The sequence below is a fragment of the Pan troglodytes genome, chromosome 5 (assembly GCF_028858775.2).
Source record: "Pan troglodytes isolate AG18354 chromosome 5, NHGRI_mPanTro3-v2.0_pri, whole genome shotgun sequence".
NCBI classification, from domain to species: Eukaryota; Metazoa; Chordata; class Mammalia; order Primates; family Hominidae; genus Pan; species Pan troglodytes.
This window is the reverse complement of record NC_072403.2, coordinates 13,936,251-13,955,959: the sequence shown is the minus strand read 5'-3', so window position 1 is coordinate 13,955,959 and position 19,709 is coordinate 13,936,251. Positions and strand designations below refer to the sequence as shown.

The following is a 19,709-nucleotide window of genomic DNA, read 5'->3' as shown; positions in this document are numbered from 1 at the left end:
GCGTATGACTAAAATAAGTGAGTCCCAAGTAGGAACTGTCTTTGTGAGTTGTGATCAGGAAATCATTTGTAGTAAAGATAAAACTTGAATGCAATAGGATTTGCGTTATGAAAAGGATGGCAGAATCTTTCCAGCTCAGTCTAGTTCAGTAAGCACCTGTGTTCCAGGAACTAGGGCTAAGAAGCTGACTAAAGCTTGGTTTCTGCCCTTGTTTATCAAAAACACAGGTGGACATACTTTTGGGAAATTTAGACAGTAATCCATAGACTTCTTTGATGTTGAAGCAGTAGTGGATCAGTCTGGAAATTGGAAAGTGCACTGGAAATTGGAAATGAGAGAAGACTTGCATTTTGGTCATGCTTCCATCACTAAATTTGTACAGAGACTTTAAACACATCACATAGATGGTTTTCACATCATTTCCAACTTTAATAATTTGTGCTTATCCTGTAGGTAATGGGACTCTTACTGTAAGTGGCACGATGAAAGTGTTACAGGAAGGTTACTCTGTGGACTCAGATGTATGACTGATAGGTTGAGGAAATTATTAGCCTGCATTAGGATTTTTTTTAAGAAAGTAGCTGAAAATAGCAATTCCTAGTCTAGACAGGGCAGGGATAGAGATGAAGATCTTGGCTTGGAATTTAAGATTATGGGAATTTTTAACATCCATATATAGGTATGTCTATGGACTGTTTGTGTTACTTATGACAATTACTGGCATGGCTTCAGATTTAGATAATCTCTATTTCTCTTTTATGTAAAATTGTAATTCTTAGCCCAAAGTGACTGAATTTTTGCTTTTGAGAACACCATTACTATAAGTAGGAAATCAAGAAAGTTATTAAATGGCCTTTGTCTTTTAGGTAAGTATTTTGCTTTTTATAATCAGTGCGAAAATACATCAGGTTTTATTAAGCAGCTACCTCTATTTAAGGATTTCCCATTTCCTTTCCCAGAAGACTGAATTATTCAAGGAAAAGAATGTTTTATGCTGTTTTATATCCCATGCATAGGACATGTGCTGACCACATATTAAAAAGGGAAGTTCGTGGGGGCTATGAGGATGCAAAGGCATAAGAATGATATCATGGATTTTGGGGGCTCAGGAGGAAGGATGTAAAGGGGTGAGAGATAGAACACTACACATTGGGTGCAGTGTACACTGCTCAGGTGATGGGTGCACCAAAATCTCAGAAACCACCACTAAAGAACTTCTCCAGTTCCCCCACAACTATTGAAATAAAGAGAAAAGAAAAGGGAAGTTCTTGCTGTATTACAAGGCTGACCATGAGTTAGTTTGGTTAAGGAAGATTTTAGTTATCCTTGCTATTTACATTGCATTTGTGTTTTACAATAATTGAATATGAAGAAATAAAGACTAGATGAATGTGTTTCATTGTTTTTAATCAAAACTGTCAGGCTTGTCAATAGTCTGTCATCACTTGGTTTATAATAATTGCTATTTCTCTCTGGAAAGGCTTAAGCTTTTAAAGTAAGCTATATACTGCAAAGTAGAAACTTGAAATTTTACCTTTTTGGAAAAAAGTTACCCCCGTTAACAGTATTTTCCCCCAAAACCGCATTTAGATCATTTGTTTGGGACTTGGAATGCATCTCCCAATAGAAACAATGATGTTCATGGTGATTAGGCTTTTAGCTGGCCCACAAACACGGTATCATGCCTCAAAATACCATAGTACCAGTAGTGATACGTAATGCTCTAAGCTAATAATGAGCCACTATATTTGATGATTTTTTTTTTTTAAAGAACGGTATTCAGAGTCTTGACTTGTGGGACCTGGGATGTACCCCATTTGGCTGCAGCTCTGAAAGTCATATTGCCAGGTGGGAAAGCAAAGCAGAATCTCTTAGCTCCCGGTCCCTGAAGGAGGTATCTGCTGTTTAGGACCATTCCCTCTGCGGCTGCAGCCCCAGCCTCCCACCGGCCTGCTTCCCTTTCTGTTTACTTGCTGCCTTGCCTCAAAACAGTTTGTTCTTCAACTCACTTTCAGAAAAAGCCTCACAGTTTCCCTTTTATCTGGTGTTGAAGAGATTCTGAGGTTTTTACTAAGGTTTTTGACAATAAGGAGAGGCAGATGAGAAGCACCCCTTTCCATCACCACTAGACACACACACAGCTTTAAGAGTGCTTAGGTGACACTGATGGTTCCCTAAACGCATCACTGGATAAAAGCATCTCCATGTGCAGATTTAACGAGCTCCTGTAACATTTTGTTCTTGGTTTCCTTAGTGCGGGATGTTCTGTGGGGTAAATCGGCTCTGAGGTTGCTGCCTACGGGATTACACTAGGGCTGAACAAATGACTAGTGAAAGTGCAGAGCAGTCCCCAAGGATTTATTTTCATCCGTTCCTTCTTGCCCCGACTGGCCCCTGGCTATCACAGACCTAGGTATCTTATGAAGTGAATTCGGCTCCCACTTGGAGATCCCAGGTCCCAGTGGTATCTGCAATCATGAGAGCATAACAAAATCCCTCTTCTCTTCTGTATCTGGGGTGTGTGTGTGTGTGTGTGTGTGTGTGTGTGTCTTATATGGATGTTGGGTTTACTGTGTTAAAATCTTATGTAGGCCACAGAATAAGACTAATTAAGGCCACAGAATAAGACTATACTTAAGTCCTGAAATGAATAGACCTTACTAATGTTAATCACCTGAGAAAGTGGTACGTTCTTAAAGAGGACTAGGTGGGTGTGAGAACCTACCTCTCTCACCCTCTCTCTCCCCCTACCCCTTTTCTTTCTTCTCTCTCTCCCTCCACAGTGGGCAGGGGTTACAGATAACCTCTGCCTCACAGAAGTGGACTACAGGTCACGCAGTCATCTTTGTAGGAGCACCTGAACCAGAGATGAGTGAGTTATGCTTTGTAAACCAGATTCTCTAGTTATATTGTATTGTGTGGCCATTTCCATGTTGTAACCCCCAAATTCTCCATGAAACTTCGTTTAAATGTTCCAACATGATCTCAGCTATGTAGAGGAAGTTAAGCAAGGCACTGTCCCTCAACACCAAATGTATTGGATAGTGGTGGTGGCAGGGAGAAATCTCAAAGGAGAAGGTAGATGTTGTCCCGTGAGGTCTAGTTACTACTCTCCATGTGGACGTTTCCCCCTCCATTGCCCACCTAGGAGCATCTAGACTAAATTTTCATGAAGAAAAAAGCAAGTTCCCTCTGCAAAATTGCAGGCTATAGCAACTGAAAAGTAACCTGGAACACTCATTGCTGAGGCTGACTGACTGGCTGAACCAAGTGTAGACAACCATGTGTAACCTATCCTGCTTCTTGCAAAACAAAACATGGATTAAATGTGCGCAGAACAGAAATGCATGTTTTGAACATTAATTATCAAACTAATTTTATTTTTTTCAGAAGATGAAGAAAGTTTAGATTATGCAAAATCATTAATTCAGCATATTATAAATGCGTTATAAACTGCCACCTAACCCCAAGAAGCCTTCCCTATGCTCCCCATTTTCCCTTTAGCTACTGCTCCATTTATCTGCTCACGTTTATAGCAAAATGCCTGGAAGGAGCTGCCAGTATTTGCTGCTGTGTCCACTTACCGCATTCTGTATTCTCCCTTGAACCCTTTCCAGCTTGGCTTTCAGTACCACTCCTCCCCTGAAACCACCAGCCACCTCCATTGGGCCAAATCCAATGGTCCTGAGTTTTCACCTTATTTTTCAACGGCAGTAGGTACAATCGATTACTCTCTCCTTCTAGAAACACTTTCTTCACTTGGCTTTTTGATGACCAGCTATTCCTGGTTTGCTTTCTGCCTCTCTGGGTGTTCCTCCTCTTTCCAACCTCTAATTATTGATATGCTTCAAGGCCAGACCTCCAGCTATCTCTTCCCTGCAGATACTTCCCTGCAGCCAGTCTTAGGATGATTAACTATCAACTCCCCAATTTGTATCTCCAGCCCTGTTTTTTTCCTCACATATTTGACCACCTGATTAACATCTGCACTGAGATGCCTAATAGGCATCTCAAACCTCAATATCTGTGCCTCAGTTTCCCCACCTGTAAAATACGCGTGGTAAAAAGACCAATACTTAACCTCGTAAGTTTGTTTTGAGGATTAAATGAGTTAATATATGTAAAATAGAACCTCACATGTGCTATATTTAATGTTTCCTTTATAACAATGATTATCATTATCATCAATTCTAGATGTCCATTTGGGAATTTGCTCTGTGTAATCCATCCATTAAAAGGTCAACAGGTCATGATCATAAGAAATTTAAGCTTCTTGGAATGAAGTCCATAACAGTTCCCCTTGGACCACTTAGTTGGATTAGACTTTTTTCTGTGGTCTTAAAATACATATTAAACCAAAGAAATACTAGTTTAGTAAATCCTTAGATGGCACACCCATACAGCTGGTACCACAAATGATGTCACATTTCAGGAAGATCAGCTAATATATTCCATGGAATCAAAGGTATTTCTCAGGATGAAATGTGTTTTACTTCTAGTTCCCATGCTGGTCTTTGACTCAGACCCAAATTAGAGAAAAATTTAGCCTTTCAAATAGGTCTCTGCTGAACCCATTTTGATAGCACTTAATTTGTCGAAGTTATTTATTACCACATTTAGTAATTTTGGTAAAAATTTCTCACTTCTTAAAACAAATTTTGCTTACACCCTTTCAAAAGAATGTTATTGGTATGTGGGTAGGTTGTCTGGGGCCAGCCTCTTATCTAGAGACCAGATTTTAAAAGTCTGAGTTGAGTGAAGTGACTTAGACTGCATGCCTTTTGTTTTGTTTTGTTTTCATATGCATGTATGGGTCTTGCTAAAACACATTGCTCCCCTCATCTAGGAACAATGCCGCACACATCATTTCCTGAAATAATGGAGTTGGAAGGCAATTATCTACTCACAAAACAGGCTGAAACAACAGTTCCTGATATTCTTCTCAAATACTTTAACTTCCCAAGGAATCCGGAAAAAATAATTCCATGAGACAGTGTTGTGAATGAAGGTATGACATTCCAGTTTCCTTCACTGCAGTCCAGGGACCAGAGGTAATAAATTACCAAGCACTCGGCGCTATTGACAGGGGCTCTGGCCATGGTGAGCTGTTTGTCCTTGTACTGCCTTACAGCCTCTTGGGAGATGATGGCCCTGGGTTCCTTTTTGTACACTTTTGGGAAGCATCCCAGAGATTACTTGCAGTTTATTGAACTATTCTTATTTTACAACATTGTTTTCCTTTTACTCCTAAAGAGAATTTGGGACTTCTGTTTCAGACTTTCCAGATAAGAAATGCAAACTTTTAGAAAGAATGAATATTGGCCAGGTGCGGTGGCTCACGCCTATAATCCCAGCACTTTGGGAGGCCGAGGCAGGCAGATCACGAGGTCAGGAGATTGAGACCATCCTGGCTAACATGGTGAAACCCTGTCTCTACTAAAAATACAAAAAATTAGCCAGGCGTGGTGGCACATGCCTGTAGCCCCAGTTACTTGGGAGGCTGAGGCAGGAGAATTGCTTGAACCTGGGAGGCGGAGGTTGCAGTGAGCCCAGATCGTGCCATTGCACTCCAGCCTGGCAACAGAGCAAGACTCCGTCTCAAAAAAAAAAAAGAAGAATGAATATCTATTTCAGCAAAACATGTTTTGGGGTAGTGTGAGAGTTTTTTGGGCCCCTTGAATGTGGATTGGTAGATACTCCTATGAAGAGGCATCTTTATAATCCTTAGCAATCTAAACATCACCAAGGTAGCCTGATGGTACCCATGGCAAAGAATAACAATTAGGAAGATTGCTAATGTTTAGACATTGCTTTCTGGAATTCTCATTTGAAAGGAAGTCGGTACTGTATTTAATCAGGGATGAGAAAAAAATTGAGAATAGTCATCTGGCTGTTGAGCCTGTACAAGGCCAACTAGAAAGCTGTTTGGAAACTAGATTGTGTTTTACATTTCATCTGAATGTTTGAATTTGCCTCTGTGTTGACATATCCTCCCCCATGAGTGAAAGGTGTAATAAATTGGATATAAGAGTCACAGGGAGGAACACTGAGCAGATTGAAGAGGGACTTGAGACACTGCAGCATTACTTAGGGGGTTTCATCGGCTGCCTCTGGGCATTTTTCCCGGAAAGATAGACCATTCTCTGTCTGGCTTTCTGGGTCTTCGTAAATCCTCTTCCCTGTGTGGAAGCTTAGGTATCGATGTCGTGTCTCTTCATTCCACCTCAAAATCAACTTGTTTGACATTTGCTCTAGTGAAATGTATAACTTTTACAAGTATAGTGTGAAACTGGCATTTAAAACTACTTATTTCAGGCAGCCGGATATGGTGGCTCTAGCCTCAGGAGGCCAAGGCAGGAGGATTACTTGAGCCCAAGAGTTTGAGACCAGCCTGAGCAAGATAGTGAGACCCCATCTCCACAAAACAATTAAAAAAAAATGCTTATTTCTGATTGTATCAGAAATTAACCAATTCCTCATAAATTATGGAAATCGCTAAATTGAGGTTTTCTTTCTTTAAGGCATCTTTCCATTTGGCCTGGCCGCTGCCTGGCTGAACGGTGTGGTTGGCCACACATCCATGTTAGAAAATCCCTTACCTTTCTCATTGTTCCTTGATTCCCACTGGCTCTTTTCAAGCCAGGAGACTCAAATTGAGCTATAGGTGGAATGAGTCAATTTGTTTTATTAAAAAGGTAATAGGTCAAATTACCTCTTGAAGAAGAGTCAGTGACAAAAGCTAAAAGCAGAAGTAGGGTTTGTGCCACCATGCCCCAAGGGACAGCGAGTGGGGCTGTGCAGCCTGCAGTGTGCGGAAAGCAGTCCTGGGTGGAGGAGGGCCAGGCATAGGCCTTGGCACATCGTTCATTCCGCGGAATATTTTGGAGCCAGATTTCAGTGGTCTAGGCCTAGTTAAGAACTTGAGAATGAACAGTGTCTGGAGTCTTAAATCAGTTGTCTTCATTGTTTGGCTTTAGTTTATAGCAGTGGAATCATTTTTGGCTTTCTTATCTTGGCTCACTCCCAGGATTGGCTTAACACACTAGTTACCCAATTCTATAAATTCCAGTTACCTTACTAGTCTTCATAGCTACCTCAGAGGGAAATCGCCAGCCATGAATACTCAACTCGATGAAGCTGTCTGTGACGCACTTAAGCCCTAATGGGCTGCTGTTTATATTTAAGGATAAGTGTTATTAATGTTTTCTGGAATGGTCATTATTTTCTTGGTAATATTGAAATTTGGCAAGATATAGTATAGCTTGGTAAGCAAATACCAATTGTCTGTTAGTCTTCAATGACTAGGCATAGCACAGACTTACACAGGTAGGAAAGTTAAATTCAAGTCTGTGAATTTTTAATTCATTGTTACTTATACTGGACAAGTGATAGATTATGAATTTGTATTTGCCATATACCTTTTTATAAGCATTGTTAAATATAGAATGAAATTTTTCTAAAGCAACATCTGTCTTAGACTGCATGCAGGGACTGTATCACTAGGCCAGTCAACATGTATCCAGTACTTGGCTAATTACAGGGAGTGTAAATGAGGTATATAATATGTGATTACTGCCCTGTAAAAAAACTTTTGTTGAGGAAGCAAAGGCTAAGTTAAATGAAATAGTTGGGAAACAGTTTAAAACTACATTTTAGAACGCTTGGATTTTACAGGAGGAAGAAATCACTGTAGGCTGAAATAGGTCATTGCATCTTCCAAAGAGGCTTCATGGAAGAGGCAGGATGTAAAAGATGAATGGAATGTAAATGGGCAGAAAAGAGACAAGACAGAAACATTTATGGAGCCTCTTTTGAATGCCAGACTCTTTGATAGCAACTTTATACACATAATCTCATTAATCCTGCTGAGTAGACATTTATATCCCTGTTTATACATGAGAATATTAAAGACTGGAGAGGTTAAGCAGTTTGCTCAAGTTTATACAACTAGTGAGATGCTCCTAAGTCATGGTTAAGACGATTGGCTCTGAATTCCAGGCAGTTTTAGATTTGAATCTCAGCTCCTCACTGACTGGCTGCCCTTCGTCTCCTTGTGCTTCCATTGTTTCATCTGTAAACCGGGAACTTAATAATAGTGACCTCACAGGTATAGAGTGATGAATAAATTACTTAAGGAGACAAAGAACTTCACACAGTTTTTCATATGCTGTAACCACTCAGTATGTGTTTAAATATATATAGAAAGAGAGACAGATAATCTGACTGAGAGTCATAGCGACATCTTGTCTGACTCCAAAGTCTACATTCTTTGTAGTATATTACCCTGTAGAGGGAGCAGGTAGAAAATTCCAGATGGGAGAATAAGAATAAGCATTTTGTCTGCTAAAGAAAGGTGACGTCCCCTGCATGCCTGAAGTAGGGTTGGGTTGATGAAGTCATGAAAAATTAATTGGCTAAAGCAGATGGAAGCTAATTATGTAGGACCTTGAAGGGAGAACTTCAGACCAGATGCCACAGAGACCAGGAAAGCCAGCTAGTTCCTAGACGGAGAATAGCATGATGAAAGCATTGCTCTAGGCGGCAAAGAGGGGAAGGGTGGGGGTGCTGGAAGTTTACTTGGGAAACTGCCAAGTAAAGTGTGAGGTAATGTAGTCTTGTGCTGGGGGGAGCAAAACCAGAACGTCCAAAGAAAGGACGCACATGGAGGATGCTGGTGCTGGCCGTGCCACCACACACGGCTCCTGGACTCTGGATGCTGCCGTTTCTACTAGCAGACCCTGCCCTGGCACTAATGCCACAATGTATTTCTCTGCTGTAGACATGGTAAAGCTGAAAGCCAATGTTAACTAAAAACGATTCTGCCTTCTGTAAAATAAAAAGTAGGTGATGTTTTATTCTAAATAAATCACAAAATAAAATGTATGAGAAAAATATAGTGTACCACAGAGTCACTTAAGGTGTAAGTTTTCAGCTCAGCAAGCCTCATATACTGTTTTAATGCATGTGTACAATTTACTAAAGATTTAGCAAATTCACTACACTTCTCAAAAGGCTTGACATTTCTGATTGCATATCTCATTTTCCTCCTATTTTTTTTACATCTTTACCCAATGACATGTTTCCAGCTTGAGTGCAATAATGCCCAATCGTTTTTCTTAGCAATGTAGACTAGCACTCTACCTGCTAGGGCATGTAATTATCTACAAAGATTAATATCTGAACATAAAAAGTGGCATCTATTAGCTGAATGGATCCTGAGCAAATCCTTTGTTTATTAAACTGAAAGCTATCATCTGGAGGTCTTGCTGACTTAGAAGGGCCTGAGTCTGACAAATTGTTAATTAATATTGCATGTTCAGCCAGTAGCTACAGTATTCAGCCAGTAGCATACAAGAATTGCAATGATATAATTATATCACTAATTACGAAAGAGTGTATCAGAATGATTAAGAATATGGAATTAGGCCTTGTGTGGTGGCTCATGCCTGTAATCCCAGCACTTCAGGAGGCCAAGGCGGATGGATCATCTGAGGTCAGGAGTTCGCAAGCAGCCTGGCCAACATGGCAAAACCCCTTCTCTACTAAAAATACAAAAATTAGCCAGGTGCAGTGGCGGGTGCCTGTAGTCTCAGCTACTAGGGAGGCTGAGGCAGGAGAATTGCTTGAACCCGGGAGTCGGAGATTACAGTGAACCGAGATTGTACCACTGCACTCCAGCCTGGGCAACAGAGAGAGATCCTGTCTCAAAAAACAAAAAACAAAAAAAAATGGAATTGCAACCAGACAGTCATGGGGTCCATTCCTGACCTTATTCCTCACTAACTGTATGAACTTGGCATATTCTTTATCCTCTCTGAGCCTCAGTTTCCTTACTTGGCTGCCAAAAGGGCTGGACGGGATACCATTTGGGAAGCATTTAGAACAGCATCTGGCACTTTAAAAATGCTTGATAAATGTTAGTACTTAATCATTATATTAAGCATGATAGTTTACAAAAAAACTTGCTCACATATTGAATTTCTTTGAACCTGTCAGTCCTGTGAAATAGACAGGAAAGGTGTTATTCTTATCTGATATTAAGAACTGAAGTTCATAGAAGGATTCAGTAACTGAAGTTAATTAGCGGCAAATCCAGAACTGAAAATTAGGGGCTGTCTCCTCTAGATTTCTAAACTACACACATAAAATACAAGACAGAGGCAAGAATCCCTAGCCTTTATGAATTTAAGCGAAGGTTCCTGATAGCAGTAGTTTTCAAATGCCAGTCCACGGACAGTGATCCTACAGGACAGAGTTTTCCCGTGTGTGTCATTTGGATTCTCAGACTGGATGGTGAAATGAGAACGTGAGGGTTAGAGCAGTGAACTTGAGATAGAGTTAAATTTATCCACCTTAAGGAACTGCCTTTTACTATCATGTTATAGCTTTTCTACTTTTTGGTATTGAAATTACCTTATGAAATGATGACAGATCATGGTAGCTATTTTGTGGTTAATGTCTCTATCTGAAGTAAGAGAACTTTGACAAAGACCACTTTGGGTCGCAGGTTTTGTTTTAGAAATGTTTCTAGTCCAAAATCGGAGAATCACTGCCCTAGAGTCATTTCATTATTTTACAGATTAGTAGTTAAGTATACCGTAATACTTAGTTTATCTACATTAAGCCATAAAATCAGGGATTTGGATTTTTATCCAGTTTTTTTTCCTTCTTTTTTGTTTTTAGAGACAAGGTCTTGCTCTGTTGCCTGGGCTAGAGTGCGGTGGTGTGATCATAGCTCATTGCAGCCTTGAATTCCTGGCCTTAAGCGATCCTCCTGCTGCAGCCTTCCAAGTAGCTGGGACTGCAGGCACATGCCGTGACACCCAGCTAATTTATTTTTGTGTAGAGACAGGGGTCTTGCTGTGTTGCCCAGACTGCTCTTGAACTCCTGGCCTCAAGCAATCCTCCCACCTCGGCTTCCCAAAGTGCTGCGATGACAAGCGTGAGCCACTGCATCCAGCCCTCCAATTTTAATTTTCTCTCGCTCTCTTTTTAATTACGTAGATCACTGATGCTTATCTTTTTTAAGTAGCAATCGCAGACCGTTTTAGGAATCTTATGGTAACTCCATCCCCCAAAACACATACACAAACAGTTATAGGTGCAAATTGGCTAGTTCACGAATTTGGTGGTACAGAAGCCCAGGGACGTGTAGGTGGCGCTGGTTCGTTAGTTTATGTAACCCGTTTTCTTTGTTTTTTTTCATCTTGCTTGTTTTCCCTATTAGATGTTAGGGCTTATACAGGTGAGAGTGGTGTTACAGGAGACTGGGCAAAAGGCTTAATGTCAGGACCTGATGGTTACGTAGAGGTCACTGCATCTTGTGTGGTTTTTCAGGCAGAACAGTCATACGATGGAAGATTGTAAAATATTATTAGTTATTTGTTATAGTTAATATATATGTTAGCAAAGAAGTGAGGAAGAGGACTCCTACATACTCCTACATACTCTCAAAGGAGAGTATAAATTGATGTAACCTCTTTGGAGGGCGATCTGAAAATATCTATCAACATTTAAAATGCACATACTGGCTGGTATGTGCTTAACAAGGTATGGCACATACTTGTTAAGATGTGTACAAAGGTCTTTGTTGTAGCTTTTCATATGAGAAAAATACTAGAAACAACATAAATATCCATTAATATGGAACTGGTTAATCAATTGTGTGGTATATTTGAATGGGAATACTATGCAGCCATGAAAAAGGATGGGTTAGCACTAAACATGATAATATGGAATGATCTCCAAGATGTTATTATGTGAAAAAGAAAGATACATTTTAAAAGGAGAAAATGCACACATGCTTGCATTTGGATATTTCTAGAGTGTATACCAGCAGCTGCTACTGATGACTGCCTCAGGGTAGGGTCTGAGGAATCAAGGGTCTGCAGGTCTGCAATGGGAGGGATACTTACTTTTCCTTTTTCTATTTATTGTAGTGCTTAAATTTTTTTTTTTTTTTTTTGAGATGGAGTCTCGCTCTATCGCCCAGGCTGGAGTGCAGTGGTGCGATCTCGGCTCACTGCAAACTCCATCTCCCAGGTTCACGCCATTCACCTGCTTCAGCCTCCCGAGTAGCTGGGACTACAGGCACCTGCCACCGCGCCCAGCTAATTTTTTGTATTTTTAGTAGAGATGGGGTATCACTGTGTTAGCCAGGATGGTCTCGATCTGACCTCGTGATCTGCTAGCCTCAGCCTCCCAAAGTGCTGGGATTACAGGCGTGAGCCACTGCACCCGGCCTGTAGTGCCTAAATCTTTTAATCAGGTCCTTGTATTACTTATTCAATTAAAAAAAAGAGCTAGTTAAAAGGAGTTAATTTTAAAAATTACTGTGCAATATGAGCAAAAGAGGTTAGTGGATATTTAAATTTCCTAACTGCAAGGAGATAAGGCAAAATGAACAGACTTCTTTTTTCCTTTTCTTTTTTTGCTTCATTCTCTAATGTGAGATCAAGGGGGCACCTGATGGAGTTAAGAACTGGGAAATGAATAAATCAAAGGAAATAGCTTTTTGCACAGCATGTAGCTAGTCTAAGGAATTTACTGCCAGAGGCAGTCATAGAGTCAAATACTGTGGCTGGATTTTTTTTTTGGAAGTCTGGTCACTATGACCAGTCATAACATTTGTAGTTATGCAAGAAAAGATAAGGATAATCAAATCTGATGGTGCAGGATGTAAGCTGATCATTGCAAAGGAAGGAATTTCTCCCCAGCCTCCCTTCTTTTTTGGCTTCTCCCAGTGCCTCAGAATAACATTACACAATTAGCTAGGTCTGCTTTGAAGAGTTGACAGTACTTCCTCTGAATCATTAGGTATTATCCACAGCCAAGGGAAGGATTCCAGGCCTGCCAGAGCAGCAAAGCTCGGAACTCTTTTTTTGCACCCAGAGCGATGGCCCCTTCAGTTCCAAGTTCAGCGTTTTGGCAGGACAGCCCTCCTGCTGCTGTGCTCCTCCTGCCATTCCCGCTGAAGAACATGTTCAAAGGGAAATAATGGGTTTCAGCTCTTCTCCCGTTGAGCTGGCACTCTCGTATAAACAACAAACCCAAGATTATTGAGGGACTGAATAGATGTTCAGGAAATAATTCATGCTTTTTTCTCTTTCTCTTTGCTTCTTTGGCTCTGACTAGTAATGAATCCCTCCAGCAGGGGGTAGACAGAAGACATGAAACCAGCACTGACCAATCTCATTTAGGCCCCAGTAACAGGTTTCATATTTTTCTAGGTCTCATTCATCCAAATAACCCAAGAAATACTGAACCCATTTACTGTCTTATATTTTAAGATCAAGAGTAGGATGTATCAAATTGACTTCGATTTGAGCAAGTAAGTAGAGTGTAGAATAGTATAGTATGTCAACATGAGCCAGATAAATTGCATTAACTAAAATCTACTGCAGATGAGGCCATTCTGTTTCTCCATGTGACTAGTTCAAAGGCAAAACTTTAGTCACATAAATAAGAGGACCTTCTTTTTTAAAAGTTTCTCCCCCATGTTATGGAAGCTGGCAACAGGCAGGCAGGGTATGTCTGTGTGCATGTATATGCATGCAGGGTGAATGCCCTTCCCTTTTCTGTCAGCCAACAGCTGGATGACTCCAAGACAACACAGTCAGTGATCCCAGGCCCATCTGGTGGCCACACACAGGGGCACGGCCTCTTGCTTGTCCCACAGACAAGATTCAAAACAGTCACCCAAACACCCAAAGTTCCAGGAGAAAATTTGTATCATTTTTGTTTGGCTAAATTATGTCTTTAAAAGTTCCAACAGAATTTTAAAAAATATCTCTTATTACATTTAATTATAATTTTAAAATAATTTCTTTGCTACTCAAACTCATCGGCACCATGTACAACCTTACCTTTGAAGCTTTTGAGGAGACCCATTTCACTTCCAGCATTGTCCAGTAGAACTTTCTGCAGTGGTGGAAGTGTTCTATATCTGTGTTGTCCAATATGGTAGCCACTAGCTGTATGTAACTATTGAGTACTCGGAATGTGGCTAATGCATCTAAGGAACTGAATGTTTAATGTGACTTAATTTTCATTGACTTATAAGCAACAATGCCACCTAAACTTTAGCATTTCTTATATCCTCAGCCCATTTTTACTTTAGCATCCTAGCAAACATTCAGAAGTGACATGGTCATTTTCTTCCTTCTGGGATAGAGCGTTGGCTCTCTTTATTGTCATTAAGATCTTTGAAAGCAATAAGAAGATATAATTAGCCGGGCATGGTGGCTCACGCCTGTAATCTCAGCACTTTGGAAGGCCAAGGAGGGTGGATCACCTGAGGTCAGGAGTTCAAGACCAGCCTGGCCAACATGGTGAAACCCCATCTCTACTAAAAATGCAAAAAATTAGCCGGGCCTGGTGTTGTGCGCTTGTAATCCCAGCTACTTGGGGGGCTGAGGCAGGATAATCTCTTGAACCTAGGAGGCGGAGGTTGCAGTGAGCCGAGACTATGCCATTGCACTCCAGCCTGGACAACAAGACCAAGACTCGTCTCAAAAAAAAAAAAAAAAAAAAAAGAAGAAGATATAATTTTGCTGTTTTCACACAGCTTTAGGAAAAGTGACACAGACTTGTCATTATGCAAAGGCTACGGTTTTTACTCAAATCCTGTCATGGGGCCTGTGTTGATACCTAATATCCCAATGGTAACCTCAACCTGCAACAGTAGTGAGGCTTTTTTCTCTAAATGGTATAACCCATAATTTTAGACAATAATAAAAGTTTAAAAATCTAATTTTTGCACAGCCAAGAATAACATGGGGTACTAGGAAATTCCATCAGCAAGCCAGGCAACTTCTTGGCATCAGGGATTGTGTCTTTTATCTGTTTCCCTAGTTCTAGCATAAATTTTAATAAGTGCTTCTCAAATGAGTGCTTTAGTATATGAGTGGATGAATAAATGTGTCTCAGAAGTCATGCTAGTAACATAACATTAAAGAAGCCTCTCATTAAAGCTCCTGGTGCCCTAGCAGGTATCTTTATTGGCAGATAAGTTATGGAAAGACACAATGTAAGAAATAGTATTTTGGACTCATGAAAGAACTCATATAAAAACATTGAAAACTCATCCATGACTAGTTTAGGTAGTTTGAAGAATAAGTGGTACCCTGTGTTTATAAAGCATATGGTCCGTTCGTTTTCACAAAAAAAATTATTTCTCTCTGCATTTATTTATGACAATGCATGTCATCTTTCCTGGTCATGCCTTTTCACCTCGCTCTGCCTTTGCCTTATGCTGACAGACACATGGCATAGTCAGCTGCCTCCCTTCCTTGACTCCTGCCTTGTTCTACAATTATTACAGTCAGGTGTATTAAATTACAAACTAAGAGCCTTGCTTTCTGCTTTAAGATGCTTTACAGGATAACCTCAACTTTTCCTTGTCCCTGTCTCCTTTCTTCATTGTTGTCAAAATGATCCATCGGTTTCTTTTCTTTTTCTAAATAACTGATAAAAGTTTATTACATTAAAACCATATATCACTTTTATATTGCATTTGCCTTTTCTGAATGATACAAAGTAGAAGCAAATAGAGACACTTCATTAAAATGTTGATTCCCTATTCCTTTCCCTAAGACCCAGCCCTCCCTCAAATATTCTCTCCCACCCCTTACAGAACTCTGTCCTTAATAAAACACTTAAATACATCATAAATAGTAAATTATGAAAAAAATAGCAAGAATTGTTTCTTTCCTTCTTGTAAAAAAGAACATGGCAGCAAAGACAGGCAGCCAGAAACTGGCTGGGGGTGTCTAATATAGAAAGTTATTTGGGGTATGGGCTAACCTACTGTCAAGGCAGGGTGGGATAGAGAAGGGATAGAACAGGAATTCAACAATATGCCTGAGATACCAGGCCCCCTTCTTCTCCTGACCACAGTGGAAGGATCAGATGGAAAACCACAACTCTTGTAGGTGGGGAGGAGAGGGCATATGTAGCCCCCATTTCCAACTTCTCTGCATGAAGACGGGGGTAGGACATATGGCATAGCAATGACCTCACCGAGGCAAGAATCCACTGTCTCCCCATGAATTTAAGAAAATATTTGCTGGCCTCATAGATGCGGACTGCCTGTGAAACAGACAGAGGTGTCCCCTCTTCACCTTAGCACCACAAACAGGAGAACACTGTTGGAAAAGATGGGAAGAGCAAAAAAATCTCCTTTGGAGAATGATCTAAAATTCATTTGGTAAGTCTTCATATTTAGAAAAGCAACCAGAATATATTTCAAATTGCAAAACAGTAATAATCATTATAGCCTGGCAGTGAATAGGATTCTGCCCAGGAAGGGCTATGATCTCCCAACCCATGGCTGCCTCATGTTTTAACAAAAGTGGTAAAGATTACCCCACGTCCCACTCTCTCCATTCCTTCAGCCTTAAGAAATTCATCAAGAGAGGAGGAGTTTAAAGAGGAGCTGCTTCTGGCAGAGCAATCACTACTTTTCTCTTCACAAACACCGTGGCTCTTCTGAGGGAACCCTACAGATAGGCATCTCGTCAACACTTCTGGATTTTTGATCTGAAACTGGCTTGAAATTTGGTGCTGTGCGCTTTTTCCTTTATTCAGGAAAAAAAACAAAAAACAAAGTTGGGAGGTGGTTAAACACCCTTATCCCCCAAAAACCTATACAGAGATTACAGGGGTTTTCTTCCAGGGATCAGAGAGAAAGAACTAAGGTGGGGATAATGTGGCAGCTAGTCTGTCCTGAGGAAATTAAGAGTCCAGTTCCTGGTGAAAGATGAGGGGAAAGAAAACTGCCAAGTCCAGTAATCTCATTTCCAGCATGAAGAATGGGGGTCTGAAAAAAATTCAGTTGTGGAAGCCAAGGTTAGCCAGTTGAAAATCCGTGCCACCCAACCCTGGAGTGGAGGGGATGCTGTGGAGAGGATGGCGTGGTCCTCAACTGTCCAAGGCACAAATGCCCATTTATGAGGACAGAGAAGAAGAGGAGGCTCTTCTTCAGGAAGAAGATGGAGAGCGTACCTCGCTTCTTTTACACTCCTTTTTTGATGACCAAGTAGAAGAAAATTCAACATTGCTGGGGCAAGGGCTGACATCTTGGGATCACAGAGAAGCAGAATCTTGTTCCAGGTCTTCTGAGGCTTTGTGCTTAATGGGTGAACTCTGACTCTGTACATTCAAGTTTTTCCAGGGTTATACTTGTAGTTAGCATATGCAAAGTCTTTCCAACTACAGGTGAGAAACTGTGGTCAGTAATAGTGAGCCCTCACTGATTTCCTCCAAAGGTGGATTCTGAGGTAAAACATCAGAACGACCAAGGTGAACACCTGGCTCCACTTGCACCTTTGTTATCACTTGTGACTTGTGTTCCTCAGAGACCAATGGCTGGTAAGTAATGCAGGAGTTGCCACTGGAGCCCGTATGCGGAGAGAAAGATAAGCCAGACCGAAACTTTTTGGAAGGAGAAGGCTTCAAGGGGATCTTCTTAAATACTGCGTCGCACATGAAGTGCTGGAACCGTTCAGCGTAGAAGCCTGGGCGATGCACTGAGACAGCGTCCCCGTCATGTACCACGGCTTTCCAAGAGTGCTCCAACTTCTTAAGAAACGTGTAAGACTGTAGAATGTCAATGATGCCAATATAAAGCAGAAGCCTTTCCCCTTTACTATTCTGAGCAGGGATGCCACCCATATGGTCATCGGCCTCCATGGTGTCGCCCAGCCGAGCCTCTCCCTGGATGAATTCCATGGCTGTGGAATACAGAGCCTTTTGGGGAGCCAGTCTTTGAGTGTCGATTGACACTTGAAGAGTGTCGCTGCTTAAGGGCTCTCGTTGTGCATGATCTATATTGTGGATTGACAGCCAGAGGCTATAGTCCATTATCTTGAAGCTCTGCAGCACCAAACAGTCACGCTGCAGGGTCTTACAGAGAGCATTGTACATGTCAGCATCCAAAAAAAGACCATCAGGGATGTCTTGTAAGAAGTCTAGATCTTTAAATGTGGGAAGAGGCTTCTCTCGCTCTTTCTGGGAAGCCCGGCGTTTGTAGGTTGAGCCTTTGAGGTCATATTTGATATGCATTTTGACGGATCTTGGTAAAAGATTGTTCATCACCACAATCCGAATGTTCTTGCCACCTGTCTGCACACAGTACAGTCCAAAGAATTTAGGCAGCAAAGTCCGAGGGTTCTGGCTGAGGTTCAAGTAGTATCCTGGAAGCAGCTTCTGCAGAAACTCCGCCTCTTTATGTTGGAGTGTCTTAATAATGAGTTCATCGTCGCTGGACACATAGAACAGGGAACCACTAGCTCCAGAGCTACAGAGTTCAATCAGCGGCTCACCGCAGAGGGAGCACAAGTAATCATCGGGCGGGATACCAAATAGCTCCCGAAAGTAGCGGAAGGCAACAGGCGCATAGGTCTTGAAACGGAAGTCATTGTAGTGATGAGCAGGGGTCAGGTTGCTCCCTTCACTGGGGAAGAAGATACTCTCCACCGCGTAGAAATCTTGCATGAGGACATCACGCTCTGGTTTGGTACTCAGGCTCCCCACAGTGTAAGTAATGCCTAACTGGATGGCACCTTTCAAGGCCGTTGAGGCCTTTTTATATGTTGTCTCTCCTGAGGAATCAACACTTCGATGGCCTGTTTTCTTGATGGGCCTGCCAGAGGCATAAGGCACCTCAGATGCCGTGGGGCTCATGATTCCAGATGCTGAGGACGCGGTACAGGAAGGGGCCCCGGGATCAAAGGATGAAAAACCGACCGCCAGCGACGGTTGGGAGGAGGCCGACGCCATCTTGGCAGCCCCCTTCCCGGCAGCCGCCTGGCTCTCTCCATCCGCCTCTTCCTGTTCTCGGAATCGAATCTTCTCCACGTGTCTTTACAGAACCCGCGTTCTGCGGGCCACGTCCCCGCCGCCTCTGGGGCCTCCCTCAGACATGTCATCGAGCCGGCTGCTGGACCAGCGCAAGGCCGCACCATTCGCCTGGCATGGGGGAGAACGCCCGTCTCGCACGCCCTCCACAAGTTTAACCGCTTTCCGCAGAGGAGACTTTCCGCTTTCACAAAAGAGTAAGCTCAAGCTGACTGCTTGGACCCTGCGTCAGGAAAAAGCCACATCTGAAGAAAAAAAACAAAACGAGGCATGAAAAGTCCCAGAGGAGCGAACGCCGCCTCTCTGTCCTCCCTACCCACGGCCTGTTTATCGCCCAACCCAGCCGCCTCGATCCATCAGTTTCCTTCTTTTTTTTTTTTTTTCTTTTTTTTTTTTTTGAGACGGAGTTTCCCTCTTGTTGCCCAGGCTAGAGTGCTGTGGCACGATCTCAGGTCACCGCAACCTTCATCTCCCGGGTTCAAGCGATTCTCCTGCCTCAGCCTCCCAAGTAGCTGGGATTACAGGCATGCGCCACCACGCCCTAGCTAATTTTGTATTTTTAGTAGAGATGGGGGTTTCACCATGTTGGTCAGGCTGGTCTCGAACTCCCGAACTCAGGTGATCCGCCCTCTTCGGCCTCCCAAAGTTCTGGGATTACAGGCGTGAGCCACTGTGCCCAGCCGATCCATCAGTTTATTTACGTGATCAACCCATTCCTACCTAAGCCTTTTTTTTTTTTTTCAAGTCGCACCTAATGACTCGAATGCCCTATCATCTCGGGTCCTCTAGCCTCACTTCTCTCTTAGTATCAGAAACATACTTGAAATTCCAATTCATGTATAGAAGCTTTC

General features: G+C 42.0%; 1 long non-coding RNA gene and 1 pseudogene across 1 annotated transcript in view; one reads left to right on the top strand and one right to left on the bottom strand.

Moving 5' to 3' along the window:
- Positions 1-598: 598 nt before the first annotated feature.
- LOC134810168 (uncharacterized) overlaps positions 599-19,709 on the top strand; it is a 31,397-nt gene continuing 12,286 nt past the window's right edge. The window contains exons 1-2 of the long non-coding RNA XR_010157540.1: positions 599-2,872; positions 4,847-5,008. This is a non-coding gene — a long non-coding RNA (uncharacterized LOC134810168). The remainder of the gene's footprint in view (positions 2,873-4,846; positions 5,009-19,709) is intronic.
- LOC471852 (PIP5K1A pseudogene) lies at positions 15,457-19,205 on the bottom strand (annotated as a pseudogene).